Source organism: Pan troglodytes, chromosome 16 (genome assembly GCF_028858775.2).
Source record: "Pan troglodytes isolate AG18354 chromosome 16, NHGRI_mPanTro3-v2.0_pri, whole genome shotgun sequence".
Lineage (NCBI taxonomy): Eukaryota > Metazoa > Chordata > Mammalia > Primates > Hominidae > Pan > Pan troglodytes.
The window spans coordinates 39,792,249-39,812,266 of NC_072414.2; the positions used below are offsets into that span (position 1 = coordinate 39,792,249).

The 20,018-nt window shown below is 41.7% G+C and overlaps 1 long non-coding RNA gene across 8 annotated transcripts in view; it reads right to left on the reverse strand.

Annotated features, from left to right (window-relative positions):
• LOC104002299 (uncharacterized) overlaps nt 1–20,018 on the reverse strand; it is a 59,919-nt gene that overhangs the window by 16,156 nt on the left and 23,745 nt on the right. For 4 of the 8 annotated variants that reach the window (XR_001709928.3, XR_001709926.3, XR_008539297.2 and 1 more), the window contains exons 4-6: nt 11,546–11,651; nt 2,257–2,361; nt 863–914 (exon numbers count right to left, since the gene is read on the reverse strand). This is a non-coding gene — a long non-coding RNA (uncharacterized LOC104002299). The remainder of the gene's footprint in view (nt 1–862; nt 915–2,256; nt 2,362–11,545; nt 11,652–20,018) is intronic. The other 4 variants (XR_008539302.2, XR_001709927.3, XR_008539296.2 and 1 more) reach the window with 1 other exon arrangement.

Genomic DNA, 20,018 nt, shown 5'->3' on the forward strand with positions numbered 1-20,018 from the left:
TTTTAAAATTGGAAAACATGGTTCGGTATTCCCGGGAAATCCATCTCATTATTCTAGGGACAAACAAGGCTGAAGTCCATGAGGGCAGGGGAGTAATAGTAGAGGGAGCAGTAGGTTGAGAGGAGAGAATTGTTAATAATAATAGTTGTTCTGAATCCAGCTGTTTATGCATGAATCAGACTTGTGCATGTCTCCTAGTAGTCAATTCTTTCCATCTCTTGGGTGCTCTGTGTTTTTATATTGTTACTATTGTTCATTATCATTATTATGGCAGTTAGGATATAAGACTTGGGGAGGGGTCAGGGAGACAGCTTCCCTAGTTACTAGTTGTGTGACCTTGGGCAAGTCACTTAACCTCTCTGAGCTCCAGCCTTCTCATCTGTAAAATGGGGATAATAGTTATGCCTCCCTCCTTGAGTTGCTGTGAGACTGAAATGGAGTTAAACAGACTATGGGTTTAAGCAGTAATGATCTAGTCAGATGTTAATTGTTGGCACTGCTGTTAGGTATTATACTACACTGACACACTTGTCCCGGAGAGGACTTGTGAGATGCCTTTTCCTTAAGCAGTAGAGAGAAATTGAATCCTTGGTGTTAAAATACAAAGTCTATGAACAGGTCAGAGTAGGGGAATTATTGGAATAAAGTAAGCAATTTGTCTGAATTAAGTAGGTAACTACTTCTAAAAGTTTGACATGCCTCTGAGAACACATTCACTCAGTGGACTCTGGAGAAGAATTTGCCAGGTTTGAGTATCCTGACCTTACTTTTTGTCCTTGTCAAGTGATGAGACCACAACTGGACTCTCTTTCAGTGGCCCAGTAGTCAGAGCCTGGTCCTGTGCCTGGCTCATGGGACTCACCTGATGCCAAAGTCCTGTGTCATGTTGCTGATTCAAGTGCGAAGAAATGATGCTATCAGAAGAGGATAGAAAAGAATATTTAGGAACTGACAAGAAAGTGAATATGCCCAACTCATGTCAATATCTCATTACTTCTTTCCATTGCTTGTTAAAATTTGGAATAGAAGGGAGGAAGGACAGGGAAGTAAGATCTGATTTACAGTACTCTACGAGTCCATTTTAGATGCTATTATCCCATTTAATTTTCACAACAACATTATGGGTTAGATAAAATTTCCACGGTTTCAGAATTGAGGAGACTGAAGCTCACACAGGTTAAATTACATGTTTGTCTAAGCTAACCCAGCTCGTAAATGATGGGGCTGGGATTCAAACTCAGGTCTGGCCTGACTCCAAAGCCCATAGTCTTTCTGTCATATCTTGCTGCTTCCTGAGAAAGACACCAATTTGAGACATGAACAGCAGCTACACAAATGGTGTCGATACACTGTGGGTTCTCAAAGCTTTATGTAAGGCAACTGCTCTCAGATATTAGCATGCATCAGAATCACCTGGAGGGCTTGTTACAACACAGATTACTGGGCTCATCCCCAGGGTTTCTGAATCAGTTTGCTTGGGGTGGGGCCAGAAAGTCTGCCTTTCTAACAAGCTCCCAGTTGATGCTGATGCTGTAGTCCGAGGACCACACTTTAAGAACCAGTGGCTTATAGAAGTGGTTTCAAACTTGGCTGCACATGAGAATCACTTTGGGAATTTAAAAATGTCAATGTCTAGGATGCACCCCATATCAATTATATCAGAATTTTTTTGGGTAGGACCAAGACATCAGTGATTTCTAAAACTCCTCAGGTGAGCCAGGAGTGGTGGCTCATGCCTGTAAAAATAGTCCCAGTACTTTGGGCGGCCCAGGTAGGAGGACCACTTGAGGCCACGAATTGAAAACCAGTTTGGGCATCATAGTGATACCACTTATCTACAAAAAAAAAAAAAATTAATCAGGCATGATGGTGCATGCCTGCAGTCCTAGCTACTTGGGAGGATGAGGCAGGAGAATTGCTTAAGTCCATGAGTTCAAGGTTACAGTGAGCTGTGACTGCACCACTACACTTCAGTGTGGGTGACAGAGTGAGACTCTATCTCTAAAAAGAAACAAAAAACTCCTCAGGTGATTCAAATGCACAGACAAGTTTGAAAACCTGTGAGTGATGTATGGCCATGATGATCCAATCAGTGGATTTAGCTGAACATCTGTGAAATATTGATAGCTTGTTGTTCTTAAAGTTATAGTATAGGGAGGAGGAGCAAGACTGTTTTTTCTGGGGAGGCTTCTTGGGTGGAGAAACCCACTCAGAATCTATGAATGCGAAGTTCAGTAAGAAAAAGCTCTACTTCACCACGTTTTCTGTTTCCTATTCCATTTTGAAGGAAACCAGTAGCCTGCTCTCTCCCGCCTCTGTGAGCAACTTCTTTAGCAACTCTCCTGCGTTCAGGGCCGGAGCCTGTGGTTTAGAAGAAACAGAGTGCAAATCAAGCTTAATTGCAGTCTTCGGCTCATAAACGAAAAGTAAGCAAACTTGATTATGCTAATGCCATGCAGAACAGCGTGACAACACCCAAACTTTGTGGTAGATTTAAAATCAGAAATGTATGTTGTGTTTTTTTCCCCCAATCTTGCGAGCCTTCCCTGCCACACTGTTTACCTGCTTTTTCAGTCATGTATTAGAAGCTTATGGGTTCTTAATTTTTAATAAATGAGATATTGATTTGTTTTGCAAAATGCTCCAGCAGGTAAACTTTAATTGACTGTTCCTAAAGACCCAGGTTATAAAAAAGCCATCAGACTCCACAATTACACTTTGAGTGTTTTTTCTTTGGACTTCAGGAGAAGTTAAAAAGCATTCCTGCCTCAGTGGCATCCTTTGGAATCCTTTGACCTCCTTAAGAACAAAGCTGTGCTCATTCCCAGAGGAGCTGTCCAATAGAACTCTGCTCTCTCACATCCCGTCATTTCCAGAGTGACTTTTTTATCTCAGACATTTCAGCTTGACTTGCGGAGGGTAAGAGCGGGGTATCTTTGCTCTGTTCAAGATCACATATTAGGGAGGAGAAAAGAAGCAGCAATTTTCTAGGGCATCTAGAAGTCAACTGCTTCATGCTGATCAAGGAAAGGGTGAGGTTTCAGAATGTGAAGAGATTCTTGGTGCCTGGTGGCCAGCTCACTTTAGCAGATCTCTCTATGAGATACTTTGTAAAATCACATCCTTGCTTTGCAACTTATTGAAATGGGTTGCTCATTGACAGCAAAGAAGGGAGACAGAGGAGATGGCAGGTCAGAGGGTAGGGAGGATCATCTGAGCACTACATTCCAGACTCTGCAGCTGTATTTTCTGTCAGATAATTAAACATTAACTTTTGACACTAAAATTTAAAAATATGGCTATTAAACTAATGCACGAGGCCATCAGGCTAAATAGGAAAGCCTATTTTTAGTTGCATTCTTGATCCTGGGGCTATACCTTTGGGTTTTGAGGCATGGACTGAAATGTGCATTTTTCAAAATATGGCAAAACCCAGGACTTAACGCCATCAGTAAGTCCTAAACAGTTTATGAATCAGTTCATTCAGGAGGTCCCACATTCACACTGCAGTAACATTCTCAGTGGCCCTCAAGCCGTTCCCAGCCAAATGCTCTACAGACATCCTGAACAGATTAGTGCCAGCATTTGGTGGTGGGTACATGTAATTGCCTACTTACTGTTTCCTTAATTTGATTATTATCTTCCCCCAGTTTGGCCTACCTGCTGTAATAGTGGTTATCCTGTCAAGAGGAATTATTTCATACTGTGCAAAGATTCCGTCAGGGCAGCATATGGTGCTATGCAAATGAGTAAGGACGCTGCAAATCACCTCAAGTGGAACCTAAACGGGATGACATTGGCTGATACCATCAAGCCAGGAAACCTCAATTAAACAAACTGCCAAATAATCACTAGCCCCTGGTAAGTGAAACTAATATGATTTTCTTTGTTTTCTCAGATAGACACATTCACTTTTATATATTTGTAAAAATGATAGCTGCTGATGGAAAAAAAAATTCACGCAATACAGAGTACAAAGAGCAAAGTAAGGAAATCATGGGGAGGCACCCCAGCTGAGGAGCCTCTCACAGAGGTTTTAGGAAACTTTAGGGACCATGATTCTGGCTATCTATACACAGAAGGAAGGAGATCTGAAAGCAAATTTCACAAAAAATGAAGTTACTGTGCAAACTATTTTTATTAAAATATATTAAGCTTCATTTATCTAAACGTTCATAATTTATAAGCAAATAAAGTAAGATAAAGTACATTGGTCTTCACATAAAAGAGTTTTAAGTTTCTAAAAGATGCCTACAGTTTGAAAGAGAAGATTATGGACAGCATTAAGAGACTGAGAATAATTTTTTTTTTAAGTTCTCTATTCTGGCTGGGTGCTGTGGCTCATGCCTGTAATCCCAGCACTTTGGGAGGCAGAGGTGGGCAGATTACTTGAGGTCAGGAGTTCGAGACCAGCCTGAACAGCATGATGAAACCTGTCTATACTAAAAATACAAAAATTAGCCATGCATGGTGGCACACGCCTGTAATCACAGCTACCTGCAGGGCTGAGGCAGGAGAATCACTTGATCTCAGGTGACACAGAAAGACTACGTCTTGCAAAAAAATAAATAAATAAAATAAAATAAATCCCTATTTTGACTTTAGACAGTGATTATTTATCCTTGCAATAAATTATAAGGAAATTAACACACAGCTCTCTCTCCATCTCGTGATTATTACTGGTTCTATGCTATGTGGTCTGGCTTTAACATTTGTGAGGTTGTAGCAAAGGTAAAATGAAAACTCACTTTCCCTATGCCTAAACATTTAAATGTTATAAATGCTAACTGTTAAATGAAATACACTTTATCCTCCTACCTTGACAAATATACCTTTATAATTACAAAATTGAAAAACACGTGTATGTGTAAAATGATAGTGTTTTTTAATATGGTTAAAAGTTGGGAAATATTGTAGAGAAGCGAATATAATTATTTTTAATCCTATTGATGTATTTCAATGTTTAAGTAATAAAATGAAGACATACATAATTTACCAAGTATTATGTATTTATTTTTTGTACTTTAGAAAAATCCCATATTATGTTTTTATAATTGAGATTTTAACATAATTTGTTTTCTACTGGCAGTAATGAACCAAAGCATTCAAAATGAAATGTAATTTTCATATAATACATGAATATGTTTAAAGCCAAAGTGTCAATTAAAGTAGACATAGAAATTAAAAATCAAAATTATTTTTCATATGGATTTTCCCCTGAGTTGTCAGTTGTAGTTTATCATTGAATGCTGTCACTTAGATTTTTTTTCTTGTAGTTATGATTTGCTTAAATGTCATAAGAGTCTTGCCTTATAGTGTAAGTTACTTGGATATAGAAAATGTCATATCCGTTTTTTGCTGACACAGTGTTTTGCATTGCCTGACAATAAGTGCCACATAATATCTTATTATTACTACTAATATCTCCATACGCATTTCTTTGATTAAATATTTGAATTTATTTATTTATTTATTTATTTTTTTTTTTGAGACAGAGTCTCTCTCTGTCGCCCAGGCTGGAGTGCAGTGGCGCAGTCTCGGCTCACTGCAACCTCTGCCTCCCAGGTTCAAGCAATTCTCCTGCCTCAGCTTCTGGAGTAGCTGGAATTACAGGTGCCCACCACCACACCCAGCTAATTTTTGTATTTTTAGTAGAGTCAGGGTTTCACCATGTTGGCCAGGATGGTCTCAATCTCCTGACCTTGTGATCCGCCCACCTCGGCCTCCTAAAGCGCTGGAATTACAGGCGTGAGCCACCGTGCCCGGCTCTATATTTGAATATTTTAAGACTCCATTTGTTTTGGGTCACATAGGAGAGGCAGTATAACATAGAAGTTTAGAATATGGACCCTGAAGCCAGACCATTGGTTTCAAATCTCAGCTCTGCCGTTTACCTCAATGTGAGCTTGGATAAGTTACTGAACTTCCTTGTGCCTTGTTTTCCTCACCTATGAGATGGAGACCTACTTTCATAGGGTTTTTATAAGGAGTAGCATATATAAGATAAGTCATATATGTCACATATATGTGTCTACCTTCCATATTTATCATTTTGTTGCTATTACTTTATTTTTTTATTCAAAATTAAAATTAAATTTTTATTGTTATTTAAGATAATTTCATCAAGTATGTAAGCAATGTCTCTGACAATGCTTATATCCAATTTTTTTCTAGTTTTTGTTTATGTGGCCTTCCTCTTTGCAATAGTTCTATTCTCTCTTCCATTTCTTTTCTATGCTCTTCCAGCTCAGTTTTCAACTTTTTAAGTGGTCTTACCCCATCTTTTCTTTGATATTCCTATTTCTTTTCTTTTTGAGCTTTTTTAGCTTCAGAAAGTCCATGCCATCTTTCATTTTTCTAAGGCTCTAGGGCACTATTTTGTGAACTCTTATGCTTTCTATGATAATAAATTGATTTGTACTTATGTTAGATACTCTACTCAAACTAACTAAGTGTAAAGGGGCATGCATTTGCTCATAGCACTGAAAAGTCCTAAGGCAATGTAGCTTTAGAAATATCTGAGATCTCCACCGTTTCTTAAGCTCTTTACAAGTGATAGCCATGATGGCTGCTCTTAACCCAAGACTCGTATTCTACTGCTTAGCAATGCAGTTAAGAAAAAAGCATCTTTTCTCAGAGCACTGATAGAGAAATGCCAGGGAAGACTCTGCTTGGCCCAGATTTTGTCACATGCCCATTCCTGAAGGTATCGTCTGACTAGGCAAATGGTTGTTTTGATTGGTCAGATTTGGGTTACATACTTCTGGCTGGAAAAGTAGGAGAAAGAGATTGGTAATCACACTGGAGCCACATGAAATGAGAGGGGTTAGTTCCCAGCTCAAAAAGTGGGTACTATCAGTAAATTTAGGAGAAGGAACATGTTGACTATGTGCCTTTGCATATGTTTCTTCCCTGGATTTCCACCGCAAGAATCAATGCATACGTTCTACATGGGTTCTTTTCTGTTTAATGACAATCTTTGAATGAAGCTTTCTCCACTGAAGCCAGCTGGAATATCACCTAGAAAGGGAGGACGAGTGAATTGGTCAAGTTCATGGTTTTAGTCGAAATGTGCTATCTTGATGATTTTCTCACTGAATTTGCTACACCTCCCCAGGAGTAAGTCATCCTCCTGTTTTCAGTAATCCCACCTTCTGAGAATGCAAGAAGTCAGTGAAGTTCACAGTAATGCCACCCAAATCTCAAAGACCCTCTGTGTGATTATTGCTTCCCTTTCTCTGACATCTGAGCATATTTCTTGTAGTCTCCCTTTCATAGTAGACCCTTGCGTAGGCCTGAACGCTTTTTCCTTCGTATCTACCTATTATGTTGATGAGGAATTAATCCATATTGGTACATTTCCTCACTATTCTAATGGCCCATCCAGGCCCCTAGATTATTGAACAAACCTTTTAGGATCGTGACATGTTTAGAGAAATGCTTGTCCAGCCAGGCGTGATGGCTCACACCTGTAATCCCAGCATTTTGGGAGGCTGAGGCGGGCAGATCACTTGAGGCCAGGAATTCAAGACCAGCCTGGCCAACATGATGAAACCCTGTCTCTACAAACCAACACAAAAATTAGCTGGGTGTGGTGGTGCACACCTGTAATCCCAGCTACTCAGGAGGCTGAGGCATGAGAATCGCTTGAGCCCAGGAGGCGGAGGTTGCAGTGAGATGAGATTGCACCACTGCCCTCCAGCCTGGACAATCAAGTGAGACTCTGTCTCAAAAAAACAAACAGAAATGCATATCCTTCCTATAGGTTAGAGTACCATATATTGGTTTTTAGTGCTGTCTCACATTTTATCCCAAACTTCATTGTATAATGTACTAGGTGTCTGTCCCATGTAAGAAATTGCCCCAAAACTTAGAGGCAAAAAACAATAAATATTTATTGTGCATGGTTTAGGGGAGTTAGAAGTTTGGAAGTGGCAAAGGGTCTTTATCTTGTGTCAAGATACCTGCTGGGAGGGCTGTCATTTGAAGGCCTGATGGAGCTGAAGCATCCACTTCCAATACGATTCACTCATAAGGCTGTTGCCACAGATCTTAGGCCTTCACTACACTGGCTTACCCATAGGCTGCCTCAGTCCTCATGCCATGGCAACTGGCTGTCCCCAGCACCAGTGATGCAAGCACACAAGCTAGAAACCACACTGTCTTTTATGACTTTGCTTCAGAAATTGCACTCCATCCTTTCTGCAGTATCCTTTTGGTTACAGATGTCAGCCCTATTCCATGTGGGAGAGGATGCTAACAAGGGTATGAATCCTGGGTCAGCTCGGAGGCTGCCCACCACAGGCAGATAGTCCTCATGGTTTAATAACAGAAACAGCTTCAAGGCTTTTCTTTGTCACTTAGTAGCTCTTTTTGTTATTATAGAATGGGCAGACAATATATCAAAATTTGGAGATAAATGCAGCGCATATCCTGGAGATGACTAAAACAAGTTTCATGTTAAACCTGCGCCAGTCTGTAGGCGTGCCACACGCAGAAGCAGGTCCCTAGCAGAGACTAAGAGTATCCCAGTTTGGAGTCACATCCATTGTATTTCCCCATAAGCAGAAGAGAAGCTAGAGTCTCACTTGAGCCAGCACTCCCTCTTTCTCCCTTTCAAACCAAATTCAAATGTGTGATCCTAGCTGCTGGAGGCTGCTGGCTGAAGGGACAATTTCCTGTCTAAACACATGTTGTGTTTCCCTTCGAAACTGGGGGCTTGAACACCACCCATCAGCTTCCAGATAAAGTTCCTTTTGACCCCATATCTGGCCTGCACATACCATCAACAGGCAGGGCCAGCCACAGGCAGTCTGTGGAAGCCTCCCCTCTCAGCACCTTCCCCTTCTCAGCCCCCAACTCCCTGCCCTCCCAGGTGCCTTTTCTGTTTTCTTTTTTCACAGATCTTGTTTTTAGCTAGCTGTCATTTAGCTGTCAACAAATTTCCTGGAGGCATTACCTAATGGGTTATACATACTTAACTCACTCAGAGGCATTACATTTTAATAGGGCATATTTAAGGCAAAGTCATCTTCAATACCCAAAGGAATACATCCTAAACAGCGAATTTTAAGCATCAGGACTGAAAAGGGTACTAGATAGGACCAGAGAGATTTTGCAGTTAAAAGGCTATAATCATTGCTTTTCCAGTCACTGGCCACTGGTATAATTTGCTTTGGGAGCTTAATCTTCATCCCTTTTTCTCCTATGTCCTCATTCACAGCTTGGTTTCCAGACCCAGGGCTCACACACCATTTCTCCTCCAGAGTCTGTTCCAGCTCTCCTGGACAGCTACTCACATCCATTTGTGCCTTGCCCTGAGAAATGCCTCTCTTTCCTATCTCTCTACCTTCATTCCAGCAGTGCCTTCCTCATCTTTCTTCCTCCCTTCCCTGAATTTCAAAATTTGATCCATCTTCTGACTTCCAACATAAACATCCTCATCTATAAAGACTTCCCCAAATTCTCCCAGGCCAATCTCATGACATCTGCCTTCCAGTATCTCCTCCTAATACCCCCCGCCCCCACACCATACCCTCTGAAGACTTCAATGGACCACATGCTTCCAGGAGGGGGAGGTCACCATGCACTGTTGCTCCTGCTCACCTTGGTATACTTGGCACCCAGCATGAGCTTTAACACTGTCCCCAGTGCCAGTGATCCAAGCACACAAGCTAGAAACCACACTGTCTTTTATGACTTTGCTTCAGAAATTGCACTCCATCTAGGCGCCTAATAGAAGCCTCATAGGTGTTTTTGGTTTGTTTTTATTTTTTAAAAATCAATACTTATAGTTTCTGCCATTAATTAGCTCTGTGCATTTAGTCAAATCATTCCCATTTCTCTGGGCCTCAGGGTCCTCCATTTTAATATGAGGAAATTGGACAAGGATATTCCTAGCGCTTTCCAAATGATAAAACTCAATGCGAGAGGTTGGGCTTCATGTCCCAGTCTCTCCAATGTGAAGAATTCATATTTTCTTCACAGTATAAGAAGAGTGAGTTTGTTTTTAAGAGTACTGTTTACACATGTTTGTACAAATCAATCAACATTCCCATCTCTACTGACTCACATGGCCTGGAACGCAAGTTCACATACCAAAGAGAACTGAGAAGGGGGATGGGGGAAATAACTCTCCAATTTATCTAGGTAGGAGCACCACTCCTATTTTCACTCCATGAGTCTTATTCAAGGTCAGCCTCCCCCTCTGCAGAATGGGAGAGTTCTGGATGACTTCTCTGAACAGCATGGGGTCAAGGATGACTGCCAAGTCACACCTGCCTTTCTCCTGGATGTCTTTTCTTATCATTACAGTTGAAATGCAAGAGAAACCCTAAAAGAAATGTGAAGCTGAGAAGGACACAGCTCTCTGACCATGACCACAGGAAGTGGTAAGTGCAAACACGTTCCTCTGATGGTTTCACGTTGTTGCCTATTCTGTCCAGCCCTGATGGGTCTGAGCAAACACCCATTTTTAAGAGAATAAGAGGCCTGACATTTGCTGTCTCTACTGCTAAATCTTTTTCTTCTTTTGCACACATACTCTGTGCCTGGGGTAGACATTTGGGTGCTTGGGGTCTGTAGATGCCAGACCCAAATCCCTTTAACTAGCTGGTGACTTGACTTTACCTGCTATGAGGGGTATGTGCTAATGGCTCACAGCTTCCCCCTTCTCCAGATAACTGCCCTCGGAGGACAGGAGCCATCTTGCCAGCATCATTCCCTCAAGGCCCACAGCCAATGCCTAAGGGACATGGGCTATAAAGGCCAACCTCCTATAAGGGGATAGCTGTTCTGTGTGGTGTGGGCTCCAGAACTTTCCTCCCACGGACCAGATTAAGACTAGGCCTCACCTAAGACCAGATCCTTGCTATGCTTCTCCCACTGCCCTCTGCTCTGTCAGGCTCTGCCTCTAAGGAACCCAACCTAATTTAGCTCGTCTCTGTTCAGTCTGTGATTTCATAGAACCCCCTTGTAGAAAAGCTATTTTAACTGGCAAGCAGATTGCTTTGCTCCACAGCTGCCCTTTGGAGGTTTTGTGTAATCCTATTAATATTTGTCTGTGGTTAATTTATATTTTAAGGGCTAGTGGGTTTCTAGTAGTAACATATGTAGATCACTGGGGAGGAGGAACCTGAGGCAGCATAGACTAGTAGAAAGAGTGTCCCTTGGCATTGAAGGGAACTGAGTCCAGCTCTACTCTCAAGGGTCATTTTGACCAGGGGTCAGTTGATGTAGCTTTTGGGTCACCGTTGACTTTTCTGTCAAGTGGAGAGAGGGCAGAGATGAACCCTAAAGTCTCTTTATGTTCTGTTGGGTGTTCTAGGACTGTAAGATTCATATTCTTCTCTCCATTTTTACCCAGAAGGAACATGCAGAAAGAGATGCGCATATGCAGGAAGGATACATGTGGACAGAGTGGACCCTAAACTCAATTATCCATTTCCTATCTCCAAAGCAGAAATGTCACACACACATTTTAGTGATATTTATTCAGCACATAGTGCATTCAAAGAGCTGGTTTTAAATAAAATGGTCTAAGCACCTGCTTTTTGGTGGGAAGCTGGCAGCAGGGCTTCCTCATTTCACTCTGGCAACCACTCAACATCTGCTCTCCTTGGCTGTTTGCATTCATAAAACTATGTCAGCGTCTGTTGAAAAAGACAAAACCTACTCAGATCAGTGCAGGACTCATTTGTAAAAACGAAAGTTCTCACTGAATCAATCATAGACCACATTGTTCATTTGAAGAGTGGAGACTTCACTTGCTCTTCCTTCTCTTTTAAATTTTCGAAATGCTTTCACATTTACTCCTTCATCTGGTCCTTCTGGCAGTGTCATAACATACTATCTATTTGTATTTGGAAGGAAACTGAGGCACAGTGTGGTCGTATGACTTGATTTTTAAGTGACCAAGAGCTAACGTCAAAGCAGGCCCAGAGCACCCTGTTTAGGCTCTCAGCTGCCTGAATTCCTACCACATCACACTGCCTTTCAACACAGTCTAGAGTTTGCCTCAGTGTTTCTTAAGAATTGTGCGCAGGAAGTTTTCAAGGAAGGGGGATAATTGTTATAGAAAAAGGAATGGTTTCCCGTGACCTAAGTTTGGGAAATGCTGCAGTAAGCAGGCTTCTTTACAGTGAGACATCTTGGAGCCTTGGATGTTGCTGAGGTGTTCCAAGATTAGGCATTGCATGTAGGATTTCCAAACATACTGGACCACACCTCCCTTTATTCCCATATCATCTCGCATCTTGGAAAGCATTCCAGTAAGTCAGACTCATTGGTGTATATGATACCCACAGTTTGGATATTTGGATGATTTCTGGGACCAAGTAGGCATAGTCTACTACTGCAGCTATTTCAGTGATCAGTAACCTAATAGCTTGGTTTTGTTTGCATGTTTGTGTATGCGTGAATGCTGACAACCCTACTTGTTGCAATGTGAGGAGTGTCATCTCTAGCCCTTTGGCTTTGAAAAGGTTGCCATAAAGAACTTACTGATCACTCTCTTGTAGAATTAATTCAAATATCAAACCCTCTCAAAGTTTTCAGCAGGCTAACAGGGCCTCATGACTTCCAACAACTTAGATATTCAAGGTGTAGCAGTTTTGACACAGCTTGTAATCTCTTGGTCTTAAACTTAAGATTTATTCAAGCTCTTTTTTTCTGAAAAGCTCTATAGCTCTCCAAAACAGATTGACATCCATCTATAATTACAAGCACTTAATTGCCCATATATAATAAAATTTCAAAGACTGCAATTATCTCCTCCACATAGACATATACCTCTCACAATTCAAAACCAAGTACCTTTGTTGGATTCAGATTATGTATTAATAATTCCCCAGATAACTCTGCCCTACTTGTCCCTAGGTCTTGGATTTTGCTCAGTGGAGATCCCTGGCTGTTGTCTTCCCATTTCCTATCACCACTGGCAGCAGCTCAGGCATCCTATACAGAACTTACTCGATCCATGAAAGCCTGGGACCTCTTTATTTTGGGGAAGTGAATGAAACCAGCCATGGAGCTGGGGATTAGCCTTCTCCCAGACAGGCTGAGTAACACAGGCTGCCAATAGAGGGGAGGAGGGTGGAATTACCTCAGTGAGACTCCTGACCAGTAAGAGATAGGAGGCAGAAAGAAGCCAACAGGAAAACTCTGCTCCTATCCTCCTGCTGACAGGTAGTTCTGAGGTGCAGTGGTTCCTCATGCTACCTCCAGAGCCCTCCAAAAAAGTGGCTGTGTGTGTGTATATGTGTGTGTGTGTGTGTGTGTGTGTGTGTGTGTGTGTATGTGTAGCTACGGCTGGCTCAGAAACTACCACCTTTGACTTACTGTGTCAACTTCCCTTAACTAACTCTTTATGCCCTGGACTTGTATCTCCCAAGGAAGCATTAGCATTCAAACTCTTCCTTAAGCTCTGTTCTGGGGAACTCAGGCTAACAATTCCATACATAGCCAAGAGTTTTCTCTGTTTGTAAAGTTATCATAATCATAGCTCATGTATACCAAACCTTGCTATACAGACTGTTCACACACAATACTTCCCACAGCCCACAAAAACAAAATTGTGATAAGCCACTGTCTATAACACATTATTTATTCTTATTGGTCCTAAAGTAGATCTATTTCAAAGTCTTTTCTGCAGATGATAGATGTTAAGTGTTCATTAAGAAAATAGTTATGCTCTAGACAAGAATGCTTCCAGATTTCTTACTGTTTAAGTATGACTAGCTCATGATTTTCCACCCCAATCCTATTCAAGGGATAAAATGTATTCAGATAAAGAGGGGGAATAGCATATATACTATATTGTAGAGGTTACAGATTGCATACAAACCTAGGAAGAAAGACCGGTTCATTTAATCATATATTTTAATAAAGCAATTGAAAAAAGTGGTTAATTCCCTATCCCTCCCTGGCACAATCAATATAAAGCTAAATTTGTATAAAACTTGGTTCTTTCCTGTGGCCTAGATAATCCACAGTTCGCTGGACTGGAGATGAGACCTTTTCAAACCCTCATCTGGAGAGATGTCCCTACAAACGTAGATTATCTCCATGAAATGCACTTCCACTGGCAACTAAAAGTCCCTGTCTTCCCAGAGGGGATTGTGGGAATCAGGAAAGACAGAACAAGCTGTGCTGCAGTAACAAACAAGCCAATTATTTTAGTGGCTTATAACAGTAGGAGCTTATTTCTCACTCTCCCTACATGTCCATCAAAGGTTGGCAGGGCATCTAATCCAAGTCATCCTCCCTTTGGCAGCAGCAATCACTGAAACCATCACCAGTCACCTTGGTAGGTAAAAGAAGTGTGAATTATGTAATAACTCTTAAATCTTCAACACAGAAGTGACATAATCATTTCTCCCCACATTTTACTGAGCAAAGCAAGTCAGATAGTCAGATGGCCACACCTTATTTCAAAGAAGGTGGGGAAAAAATAGTTCTACCAAAAGTCCTAAAGAAGGAGGATCAGAATATTTGCTTACAGCTCTAATGACCAGGGCTCTATGCACTGTCACCAAAGGAAGAATCGATCCTGGGAAAGGGCGGTCAGTAGAGCAGTTTTGCCAAGTGCAGGTTGCCATCTCTGAGGTAACTGTAGATATCCAGATGTTCTCTAATATTGGAAGGTGGTGTGCCACAGGTGCGTGACACACTACCATTACCAGCTCGCTCCGCCCCTGACTCAGGCCACCTAGTGTAAATGTGTAAACACTTGTTTAAAATCCCCATCTAAGAAGGAGGCAAACTGAGCTCTTCCTCTCTGGGCTAAGCAGCTTGGATAGGGGAGAAGTAGAAACTTGCCAGCCCCATTGTGGGGCAGGATGGTATTCAGAAGTCATACCCTGACATACCATCCACTGTGCTGAAGGTTTACATCTCCTGTTTCTGAAACTGAACCCTGCCAGTAGAGTGAACTCCCTAATGATTTGGCATCCAGAATACATCATCTCCAGATTCATCAGCCTGCTCTGGAAGCCTTTGCAAATGCAATCCCCAAGTCCTCTGCAGAGAGCACCCTGTCAACCTGGGAGTTGGCTTGTTTTCTGTGGTGCTTTCTCAGCAAACACCAAAAGCTATTTTCCAGAGAGTTCCTTTGAATGGTTCCTATAAATCAAAGATGAAAGACATTGTGGCCAGAGGCCTTTTAAAGAAATTTTTGGTCTTTCTTCACTAAGCTTTTAAAAGACCACATCTTCAGAAGCAATTTTTAAAAAATCTATCTAGGGCTAAGTAAAGAATAATATAGAGCAGAGATAGTGGAGAATTTTCCAGAAAAAAAAGAAAGAATAGAACAAATCATAAAGAGTTTTTAGGTACAGGAACCTAGAAGCATCTATACTGGACACATTTTTACAACTATAAAAATGTCATTGTTTCTTCTTTAACCCCATTAAATGGGGCAAAGGAGAAGAGCGCATTTCCCATTTTCTCCTCTGAAGTGATTCCCCCATTATGCTGTCCCTGTGCCCAGAGGTTACTGCATTAGCATGACCAAGCCCCCAAATGTTGCATCTCCCTGCTCAGAGCCTCTCTGGCTGCTTGGAAAGCAGGCAGCAGTTTAATGAGACAAGTTCCCCTTGGAGACTCCTCTCCCCTCGAGGAATTCTGTAAGTGCTTTATACAAAACAGTAATAGGATGGTTCAGCCAGACTCTCTGGCTCAGATACACTAACTGCTGCTCCCTTTGGGAAGGAGGAGAAGGTAGCCGAGTGATAAGACCATTACCACTGACTGCACCCTGTGAGCTGGTAGTCTCTGAAGCCACTTTTCTTGCCCTTTGCAAGCATGAAAGGAAGTCGGTGAAAGGCTGATCAGAACAGACTTCCTGGTGGGAGATAAAGCTGTCTATGGACAGGCTCTGGATGATAATGGGCAGAGAGTGATTTAGTACCATGATTACTTCTGAATAGAGGCTGCAAGCATTGTGCCCAGGAAGCCCAGTGGAGCTGCGGAGGAGTGACCAGAGAGAAATCCGCTAGGCTGGACACACATAGGAGAGCTAAGCTGCCTACCCTGGCATTAGGAGGAGCCAAGAGCAACCTCTGGGAGGCATTAGCAACACCTCTCAGAACTCCAGGATGCATCAGATAAAACAGTCCCATCTGTGGAGAATTTCCCTCCTCTTTCCATATACACTTTACCCCTGTCCTCTGAACTCACAGATTTTTAATTTTCTTATGACTCCAGACTTCAGGGGTACCGGAGCCTCTGCCTTATTGTTTTTTTTTCTAACAGGTTAGAATGTTGTTGAGATTTACTAATGACAGATCAACAGCTGGAGTTAGGGAGAAGTTAGTGAAAGCCATGAGCAGTGTCAGAATGAAATAAGGTCTGCGGATGGGACTTGAGATGGAAGTTCATGAGGCAGGATAAGGAGTGGCCTGAACAAAGCTCTGCTTTTATTTTTATTTTTCTTTCTTTTCTTCTTCTTCTTCTTTTTCTTCAATGTATGGTATTGATTGAGATCTCACTGTCAACTGCACCAATTAAAAATTCTATTCAACCCGTGGAATAATTTTAAGATATGTCCACAAATTCTTTGATATTCTTCCCTTTAAGAGTTGGAGACTAATTCTCCTCTGCTTGAATGTGGGCTGACTTCATGACTTGTTTCTAACAAATAGAATAAAGCAGACATGACAGTGTGTGACTTTAAAGACTAGGTAATAAAGCTTATTGTGGCTTCCCCTGCTAGTTCTCTTTCACTCTCTCGCTTGGAGCACTCATTTTGGGAGAAGCCAGCTGCCATGGAATGAGGACTCTTGGGCAGGCTATGGACAGATCCACTCTGTAAGGAATTGAGGCCTCCTGCCAACAGCCATGTGAGTGCACCATCTTGGAGTCAGAACCTCCAGCCCCAGTCAAGCGTCATTTGCTGCGGCCCTTGTCAGCATCTGACTGCAGCCTCACAAGAGATCCTGAGCCAGACCTCCCAGTTATGCTGCTTCCAAATTCCTGACCCACAGAAAGTTAGTGTGAGATAACATGTATTTCTTGTTTTGGGATGATTTGTTATGCAACAATAGATAACTAAGACAACTGGGATTGTAGTTCCTATGGCACAGACAGTGGCCCGAAGTAAGTAACAGATGACCAGAATAAAGTCTGCACCAGTGTTCTCTAGTTAATGCCACAGTTTATTAGCACTTGCTTTTATAAAACACTTTGAAAATCTGAAGGCGGGGGGAAGAAAAATGAGGCAAAAGCTTTCCATTCTGTGCATGGTGTTGGCCAAATGAATTGATTATTTTAGAGCATCACAAGCTTTGTTTCTTTGTGCCTTTCCCTGGGTCATGTGAAAAAGTCTTCCAGTCGAAGTCTTCCATTCAAAGCAGTGGTTACGTATTCATCCAGTCATCATTTTAAAGTAAATTAGAAGACACATTTTTCTATTCTGTATTTAGACGTTAGATTGGCTACATTGGAGCAGAAAGGAAGAGAAGGAAAGCAGGGAGAAATGAGTAAAAATGAGAACTATAGTTTATATTAGTTTGTCAGTGAAGCACCAAAAAAGTCAAGAAATTTCATATTTTAGCAGCTAGAGAAAAGGTGTCCTCCCGCAGTTCAAGTTTTTATGAATTTTATCCCTAAGCTTTTCATACCCACCTTGATTTATTAGCCTTTCTCAGCATTATATCTTGTGGACCTGACAGGAGAACATAGTGCAATGAAACATCTGGTAAATTTTCCCAGATCCTATTATGAAATATCTTCAATTTTCAATTCAGTGAAAAGTAAACAAGTCATTGTCTTCCCCAGAAGTGATTCACTTTTCTGTCAGAACCCACGGGCTGTAGGCGATAGAGGTTTCAGAGTCCTTCTTCGGGCTGATGGGTACACGGGGCCCCATCTTTTGCAGTACGGGTGAGCTGGAGGGGTCAGGTAACTCTTGGATGCTTCACCTAAACAAATACATCTGCTTGCTCAGTGAAGTGATTATTTTTAAATTTTCGAGTGATGTGCTTTGTTGTTGTTCAGAGGTCACTGATGAATTGACATTACATCAGCAAATAGTAATTGCTTAATTTCTGCAAAAATACCTCGTTTCATTTCCATTCCAACTTTTCAACCAAAACACACACACACACACACACACACACACCCCATGGCTAGGCTTGAAAAAGACAAGGCAGATAATGTGGCCGCCTACAGCTGCTTGTTGTATTACATTGCCAGCTTCTTTTTCAAAGGAAAGCATTCCAGCAGATCTTTCTGACAGCAGTCTGTCCTGGACGTAAATTAAAATGCGCATTTCTGAAAACATTTTATTCATTAAACAGAAAACAATGCCCATTAGCTGGAAAAGATACTATCAGCTTGGTATTTCAGGAGATTATTTTTTCAACAGGCGTGTTTATAGACATAACATATAGAGATACTAAGCAGATACACTTGACTGACAGACAGGGAGGACTGAACCATAAGGACTTCAAACAAGCACGTACTAGCTTCAAGTGCACTGAGCATCTGCCAAGAGACTGAATGACTCAGAACCAGATGATTTTGTAACAACACATATGGAGAAACTGAGGTCGAATGTGGGAAAGAAATTTGGTTAGCGTTTCACATAAGTGATATCAGTGTGGTGCAAACAATTCAGATGTAGAAAGTGGGGAGGGGGGTGGAAAGGCTAAGATAAATGCTTCCAAAATTAGAGTAGGTTAGCTTGATTCTGAAATCACTGCCGCAACTCCATTACAGAGGCTCAGAAATGGTCCACAACAGGACATTTGAACTGTGGCTAGCATCTGATTCATTCGAATCGTCAGAGGCTGTCTCAGCAGTTCAGCAAGTGGAAGGGCTTCTTTCACAAAGATAAGCTCAATGATTGAATCTCATTAATATCACCCATATCAATCACAGTGCTGGCCACGTAATACACATTCAATAAATGTTTATGCAAGAAAAGGTGGAATTGTTTTCAACATTTTGGATCATACCTTCTATATTAGCTATATACTTCCTGCTTTTCTTCTTCCATTTGAAGCTGAATGAAGACAGAGGGGGATCCACCTCTCCCTAAATGTTCTTCCTTGAAACAAATGAGCCTGCTGGAAACCCTCAGAGTCTCTAGCACCATTGTTAATACAGTTTCTCTGTCTTTCTCTCCTTTTGATTTCACCTTAATAAGCCCTAAGCCTATTAATTCTTCTACCTGGGGAAGCCACCAAGGTGAGAAGAAGGAACACCACTTGCATTTTGCCCTTCCTTTTCTCCAGGAGCCAAATTATGATATTTTTGTAAAAGCATCTCTCCTTTTTTTCCTAGTTATCTCTCAGAGATGATGGTGGATCACCTCCGTGTGGGGGCTGCTTATCTTGGTGGGGATCTGGTGGTGGGCTTTTAAAGCTGGCCCAAGCTGAGCTGAGCTGGCTGCAATTCTTTGTGCTATTTATTTAAAAAAAAGAAAAAGGAAGAAGCTATTGCTGTCTCCTCTGGTGTGCTGGTGTAGAAAATGTGAGTGAACATTTTCATTTTCAGCTCTAGTTTCTTAATCCCTTGCAGTGGAAGAAAGACAGTATGCCAGTAAACTCAGAACTTCACAGGCCCCACGCTCATGCTCAGCTTTATGGTAAATATTGTAATACTGCCCCAGGAAAGTAGGACACAGGCATGGGAGAATGTCTAAAGGCAGTCTGAGTGTGCTCCAATCAGTAGTATTTTCTTCTATGACAAATAGTTATCCTTTTGGTGAAACCTGTTTTAAAATGCTAATCCAGGTTTGTTTATAGTTGGCCTTAGCCAGCAAGCCTGCAGGCCTGCCAGGCCGGGCAGCCATGTGTGACCCTGTTCCTTGAAAACAGCTTCACCCAGGGGTCAGGCGTCTTGTGGAAGAAGGGTTTGCTACATTATAAAACCAAGGCAGTGGAGGCCAGAGCTAAGAGCAAGTGGCCTTGGAGTTTTCTTATTTGATACGAAAAAATTGGCAAAGCCTATTTTTGGGGGAGATCAGGGTTCAAAAAACAGTGGTCAGGAAACACTGGATAAGGCTAAACTTAGTG